Below are 7,794 nucleotides of genomic sequence, written 5' to 3'. Positions count from 1 at the left end.
TTCTATTATTTTTTTTAGGCACCAAAATTTTTATTAACCCACCTTCTTGCTCTCTTTTAACATTATAAACCAAATTAATCTCTTTTTGACCCAGAGTTGTGATGGGAACATCAAGTTACAATGCACTTTTATGTTTCTCTGGCCCCTCTCAACCTCTGGCTGTCACTTCTCTCGTCCTTTCTTGGCTATCCCTTAACAATATATTCCAACCCCTGTAAAATAGGGACTAAAAGTACCAACCCCATTGTTCTGAGGTTTAAGAGAATGCCAAGCACTAAGCCGGGCTCTCAGGAGCATTCAAACTCCAAAAGTTCCTCCACACCCTTTGACATAGCTCCTTCTCATCTGTCATGGGCTGAGGAACCAATGAACCTGTAAACCAAGAACATGAGTATAAAGTCCATAGGCCAAGTGAGGGCCTGGATGGTAAAGTGCATGGGCTTTGTGAACACCACTGCCAACTTCCAGCCTAAGGAAGGACTGACTAAGTGAGCAGTTCCAAAACCCCTGAGCTCATGGCTCCCTGTGGGTAACTCCCGTGTACCTCCATCGTGACCAGGGCTTGAGGAGGGACTTCTCAATTCCCCCTGCCACACTTGGAACAGTATGAGGGATGCAGCAGAGGCCAAAGACTGAGTGACTAGCCCCAGGGAGTTGATGGGGAACATTATCAAACCAGTCTCAAAGGTGGTGCCATTTGCTCTTGGGGAGGAGAGGTGGGACCCAGGCAAGGACAGCAGCTGGAAGGCAAAGGGCAGGCCTGGTTCTCAGTAGCGGTAGTGATCAGGTTTGAAGAGGCCATCACAGTACATGCCCAAGTACTGGGCCTGCTTCTCAATCAGCTTGGTCAGCTTCACATTCAGCTTGCCCAGGTGGGCTTCAGCCGCTGCTTCATCCAGCTTCTTGGGCAGGAAGTGGACCCCGACAGGATACTTGTCTGGGTGGGTCCACAGCTCAATCTGCGCCAGCACCTGGTTGGTGAAGGAGTTGCTCATCATGAAGCTGGGGTGGCCCATGGCGCAGCCCAGGTTGACCAGCCGGCCCTCGGCCAGAATGATGATGTGGCGCCCGTTCTTCAACAAGTAGCGGTCCACCTGGGGCTTGATGTTCACCTCCACAGTGTTCTCGTTCAGCCACTTGACGTCAATCTCCACGTCAAAGTGTCCGATGTTACACACAATGGCGTCATCTCTCATCTGTTCAAAGTGCTGGCTGAGGATGATGTCGATACAGCCCGTGGTGGTGACAAAGATGTTGCCCTCCTGACAGGCCTCATCCATGATGGTCACCTCATAGCCCTCCATGGCAGCCTGAAGCATGTTGATGGGGTCGATCTCTGTGATGATGACGCGGGCCCCGAAGCCCCTCAGGGCCTGGGCACAGCCCTTGCCCACGTCGCCATAGCCCGCTACCACCGCCACCTTGCCCACAATCATCACGTCTGTGGCCCGCTTGATGCCATCTATGAGGGACTCCCGGCAGCCATAGAGGTTGTCAAACTTGCTCTTGGTGACAAGAGTCGTTGACGTTGATGGCAGGCACCTTTAGGATCCCGTTGGCCATCATCTTGTACAGGTTGTGGACCCCCGTTGTGGTCTCTTCAGAGATGCCTCGGATGCCTGACAGGAGCTGTGGGTACTTGGTGTGGATGAGGTTGGTGAGGTCACCACCATAGTCCAGAATCATGTTGAGGGGCCCGTCCTTGAAGTACAGCCTCTGCTCAGTGCACCACAGATACTCCTCGTCTGTATCACCCTTCCAGGCATACACTGGAATGCCAGCCTTGGCAATGGCAGCTGCTGCATGGTCCTGGGTGGAGAAGATATTGCAGCTGGACCACCGCACCTCAGCACCCAGGGCAACGAGGGTCTCAGTGAGGACAGCTGTCTTCACGGTCATGTGCAGGCAGCCGGCAATGCGGGCGCCCTTCAGTGGTTTGGAGGCCGAGTACATCTCCCGCATGCGCATCAGGCCCGGCATCTCATTCTCTGCGAGGTCCAGGGCCTTGCGTCCCCAGGTGGCCAGGCTGATGTCAGTTACTTTGTAAGGCAGCTTGTCCGACATGCCGGCGGCGTTTCCGCACGGAGTGATGGACACGGGCGAAGGGTCCCGAGCCGCGGGCTGGGGACAGGCGCAGGTGGCGGCGCCGGGTAGGGCTATTTCTATTATCTTTAGTTACATGTTTAAATTAGAATCCTCTGCTTTTAAAACCTTAATTTCTTGTGAAAACTAAGAAGTAAGCAATTATGAACTGTCTTTTACATTAGCATTCTGTAGATTGGTGAACATAAATACCAGTGATAATTTTTTTTTTTTTGGCTGTGTTGGGTCTTCATTGCTGACCAGTGATAATTTCTAAAAACATTTGCTTTCTTATAGAGAACATCTCAGGGTTGCACCAAACATATTCATTAATAGTCCTAAATACCTTTAGTTTCTCTGTTTAGTAATTGATGTCTCAGTATCTTACTTTATTTGGGAAATACCCAGCTATTCAACAAACTTCCATCATTTAACTTAATTTAACACAACTCTAAAATTTCACATTACCAAATATCTGGAGAGATCATCCTCAAGTAGACATTCCTAAAAGTTCACCCAAAACTCTTATCTCATTTGCATTTTATTTCCTTAAAAGTTTCTTCACATCAAGTTACTTTCCTTGCTGACAAATTTGTAACAGATATAACAAGATTTTATTTAGCTTATATTAAACCTAGGCACAGTAAAGGTATTACACTTAATGTTGGTGACTCTAAAGACATGTTTATATTAATTAGATCAACAAACTTAAACATTAATACCAGGTATTAATTTAATACTGAATATTTCCCAGTTCACGTGAACCTGAAATTCATTTAGCTTAATTTCTCTCGTATTTAGAATTGTTTGATTTGTAAGCGCTTACTTTTCTTTAAGCCAATTAAATAGAGCTCATTTACAAATTAACCTCAGCAATATTATCCAAAGACAAAGACACATACTGAGACATATATATATCTAGACAGACACAACGAGAGATGTAGCTTCATTTTCTAAACTTAGTCATGAATCAGATATCACAATATAAAATTCACTAGTTTATAAGTAACAGTTGGAATAAGTAAAATTTTTAAAGGCTTCTTCTCGTTTTTCCCTCAGTCTCAGGAATTAGAGATGGTCTAGATAAGTGTTCCTGAGATCCCTGGTCTGAAGGCACAGGGAGAGAAAATCAAGTTCTCCTAGTAGGACTTGTTCCCGCAGGGTCAGAATTCTGAAAAGACGTTTGATCAAGCTTGCTTTTACTAACTGTATATGCAAAAAGAACCAGTTTTGGAACCAGTTTTCAAGAGTTTTACCTAAACCAGCTTTCTCTGGAGTCTAAACAATATGGTGACCACACAATGTTATCCCATTTCACAAGGCAGAATGGCCATCACAAATCATAACACAGAACACAAAGTATAAAACACACACAGGCCCGGCTGTACTAATCAAACACTCCCTTAAATACAAGATTGCAGTCTGTCAGAAAAGCTCCTACAGAGACACAGAACTTCAGATCCGAGTACTAACAGAGTAAAGGGAAATATCTCAGGTCTTCAAAGATTTTGATGGTAGGAAAGGAGGCCAGGTTGAAAGAAAAGGGGAAGTAGGGGGAACAAAAGGGGTGGCCTTACGGACGTCTCCTGCCAACTGCAGACACCCAGGCATTACGGGACTTTTCCCTGTGCTTCCAGGAAGGGAGAACAGGAACTCAGCCCTAGCAGAAACCAGAGACCAGAACCAGAATTTGAGTTCTCTGCCCACCGGAGGTGATCAGGCTCCGACCCTCAGATCAGGCTGAGGCTCTTAAGCCAGACTCCTGCGTCCAGGACGGGGACAGAAGAAAAAAGAGTAGGATAGGAGGGGTTGAAAAGAGGAAAGAGAGAGGAAAGGGGAAAGAGGTCAGTAACGTCTCTTGTTCCTTACCCGGTCAGGGCACTCTGGCCAGTCGTCCGCGTCAGGAGGAGACCAGGGACAAAAGGGTCCCAGTTGCACCTGCTGGGTCTGGTCCATCACAGGGCGAGCTGGTTCCCGAGTACCCCAAGTGGTGAGAATGTCAGTCGTAGTGAAGAAGAGGCCCCACCAGAGTCGCCATTTGTTGCAGGAAGGGGGACCCCTTCCAGGGCCGAGAGTGGGCTCTTGTCTAACACTAAGAAACGAATTGTCCAAGGAGACACACGTGCTGACAAAGCAAGAGACTTTATTGGGAAGGGGCAGCCGGGTGGAGAGCAGCAGGGTAAGGGAACCCAGGAGGACTGCTGTGCCACATGTCTCGCAGTGTCGAGTTTTATGGTGATGGGGTTAGTTTCCAGGTTGTCTCTGGCCAATCACTCTGACTCAGGGTCCTTCCTGGTGGCCTTCCTGAATTCAGACCAGACTGAAAATTTATAAATCTATATTTATAAATACTATATGGACACAATTTTATAAATCTGCTTTTGATCTCATTTACAGATGACAAAATAGAGACAGAGAAAGATTAAATATATTGCTAAGTTCATCTAGCAAGCCAAGAAAGAGACTGGCCCTGGAACACACATCTGTGGACTTCCGGTTATTCTTACTAGATTCCTTGACTGGCTTATATGATTTAGGAGGGACTTGCTCCCCACATCTCACCTTCTAGAGGTTTTCAGAATATGTTACAGGGATCTTCCCTTAGTGAAAGCTGCTTACAGAGAAATGGGCTCCAGCCATGCTTACAAGCAGCCAGGGTGGGCAGCACAGGCCTTTTCAGGGAACAGGAGCTGAAGGTCCCAGAAGGCAGGCAGGGCAGCCATGCAGGCAAAGGGGGAAGGCAGTCAGCCCTGGCAGCTGCTGCCCTGACAACAGTCTTCAGGGGTGTGGCCTTTCTCTGGGGGATCTGAGGAAGCCCAGGGTGGGTTTCTGGTTCAGGGATTCCTGCTCCCTAGTGAGGCTGTACTTCTGTGGCAGATACAGAGTCCCCCTGCCCTCTGAGTGCCTCTCCAGCACAGACCCCATGGAGGTCTGGTTTCCCTTTTCAGGGCCCGTCTGTCTGGACTTGGAGTTGAGGAGTTCTGCCCTCTCCAGCCCAGAGGTTCCCCCCTGCTGCTGCTGCCTCTGCATTCTTTCCTAATGACACCCATGGCAGTACTTTGGTCTCAAGACTTGCTGCCTGGGACTGCAGCAGGCTCTGTCCAGCCTGGGGCTCTCAGGCTCACCTCCCTCACCCCCACCCTGGGGGAAATAGCCAAGTGGGAAATGCAATGACAAGAGCCCCTCTTTTCTGCTTCTGGCCTCATCCTAACTGAGCCTAGACAGACAGACAGACAGACAGACAGACAGACACACACACACACACACACACACACAAATTACACACACACTGTGCATATGCCCAGAGAAACAAGCAAGGGACTCTGAAGAAAGGTGGGGTGGCAACTCAGGCTGCTGGGAAACACTCAGGGACAGGGAAGGCTGGTCCAGACCTGGGCTGAAGGGAGGCAATACCTGGCTCTGGGCTGGGCAGGACTCAGGCTGTCACTGGCTGGAGGGCTCTGGAGGCTGGGAGCCTTCTACCCCTCTCCATGCATCTCTTTGTGTCCTCCTCCTTCTCCCTAAAAGGTGGGGTCAGGGGCTGTGGTGAACGAAGTCCCTTGCAGCTCTAGGATGCTCTGACTCCACACTGCCCACCGTGGTGAGGTGAGAAGGGGTTTCTCTTAGGAACACCATTTGGCCTGAGTGGGGGCCTCTCCAGACTGGCTGCTGCTGCCTTTCCCAGAATCCAGCTGAGCTCAGAGCACAGAACTCTTCCCTCCTGGGCCAGAGCATACTCACAGCCTTACTCACTCTTGGCCTCAGGGACTCTCAAAAGGGTCCAAAACAACCTTAGTTGTTGAAGTCGGGGTGATAGAGGTTGGAATAGAGGACACAGAGTCACAATCTTGTATATATGGTTCACCGAACTTATATTTAATGAGTGTTTGTTCTATCCTGTGTCCTATATAGGCCGACAAATAAGACACAAATGTCCCCACGTAGATCACTGATTTATATGGGAGATAGACATCTAAACATAGTTTTAACACATGACGATAATAAAGTCTGATCACCTGGTGATTTAGGAACACCGGGAAAGAACACCTAACTCAGCTTTCCCTGATGAATGTCAGGGAAGTCTTCTAGGATTAAGTGATACTTTAGTTGAATTTTAATGATTGAATAGGATTTTGCTTAACAGAGAAGGGGAGGGCAGTCTAGACAGAAGGGGCATCAGGAGAAAGCTTGAGGCAAAGGCATGGAGGTTTGGCCTCAAAGATCTGACTGGACCAGACCAGTCAAAGTCTAGCAAGAATTCAGATGACAGATGTCCATTACAGAGGCCAGTTTAACAGTGTACCCCATGACTCCACAATTCCACTTCTAGTCACCAATCCTAGAGAAATATTTACACACATGCACAAGGAAGCAGACACAAAAAAGGTCATTGCAGCATGTTTGTAATAGCAAAGCATTGGAAACCACCTAAATCTCTATCATCAAGGAATAAACTATAGTATATTCACACTGCAATATATGCAGCAGTTACATATGAACTAGATATAGATCTAATGTGTGCTTTTTTCAACACACCAAGCAATTAACAACTCTGACACTGAGGGAGTGTCAGATCCCACTGGTTAAGGGCTCAGTCCCATAAAACTGTGCCCTCCCGCTCTTCAGATGCCAACCTTAAGTCCAGGTTGTCACCTGTGCTTCCGACCGACCAGTCATAGATCAGAGGTTCCCATGACCCCCCTCCTCCTCGGGTTCAATGCACTTGCTAGACTGGCTCACAGAACTCAGAGAAACATTTACTTAATGTTTTCCAGTTTATTTTAAAGAAATGAGATGGATAGCCAGATGAAGAGGTGCAAAGGGCGAAGTCCCGAAGTGTCCTGAATGCATGAGCTTCTGTTCCCAAGGAAGTGGGGTGTGCCACCCTCCCAGCATGTGGATGCATTCACCAGCCTGGAAGCTCATCAAATCTTGTTCCCCTTCCCAGAGGTCCTTGGGGCTGAAAGTTCCAATTTCTGGTGACTAGCCCCATCTTGAGGCTATCTAGGGGCCCCACCCCCTTAAGCTTAAGCTCAAAAGGGTCTGTCTCCTTATGAATGACAAAAGACACTCCTATCATTAAGGAAATTCCAAAGCTTTGAAGACCTCTGTGCAAGGAACTGGGGACAAAGATCAAACATATTGCTTATTATACCACAGAAGGTAATAACCTAGATAGATTTCCAAGACATGCTGGAATGAATAAAAGAATCTTTTGTCGAATGAAATGTAGGGTATGACGCTATTTGTGTAATGTCATTCAAATTCTATGAATATGTGTGTTTATATGTGTGTGAATTGTTCCTTCTTGTGGGAATTATTTCTCCATATACTTTGCTCATTTTCTATTGGTGAGTGGAGATTTACATTTTTCAAAGATATCTCAAATCTGTAATATATGTTTTAAATATTTCATCCCAGTTTCTCATGTGCCCGTTAATATTCTTTGAGATTTTTCTAACTTTAAAGATTTTAAAAGAGATAATTCTTTATTAATTTTTCTGATTGCAAAAGCATTCTTGTGGTTAAAAAAAAAATTCAAACTTAACAAGAGTGGGGCATGAGAGTGGGGTAGTGTTCACAACTTTTCTGAATTCCAAAAGGTGAATGCCCCTAGACTCAGCAGTAAGACAGAAGGTGTGAAATTTTGGAGCAAGCAAGGCATAATGGTTAGGAGGCCTGATTTAAGAGTCAGACAAATTTAAGTTCAAA

At 46.9% G+C, this 7,794-nt stretch overlaps 1 pseudogene across 1 annotated transcript; it reads right to left on the bottom strand.

The window, feature by feature from the left end:
- Positions 1–767: 767 nt before the first annotated feature.
- Positions 768–2,154, bottom strand: LOC309653192 (adenosylhomocysteinase pseudogene; annotated as a pseudogene). The gene has a single exon. The product of its transcript is annotated as an adenosylhomocysteinase pseudogene (transcript).
- Between the last annotated feature and the right edge of the window lie 5,640 nt (positions 2,155–7,794).

Source organism: Balaenoptera physalus, assembly GCF_965194825.1.
Source record: "Balaenoptera physalus genome assembly, chromosome: X".
Lineage (NCBI taxonomy): Eukaryota > Metazoa > Chordata > Mammalia > Artiodactyla > Balaenopteridae > Balaenoptera > Balaenoptera physalus.
Note: the sequence above shows the minus strand (reverse complement) of the source record. Positions and strands in the feature narration are given on the sequence as shown.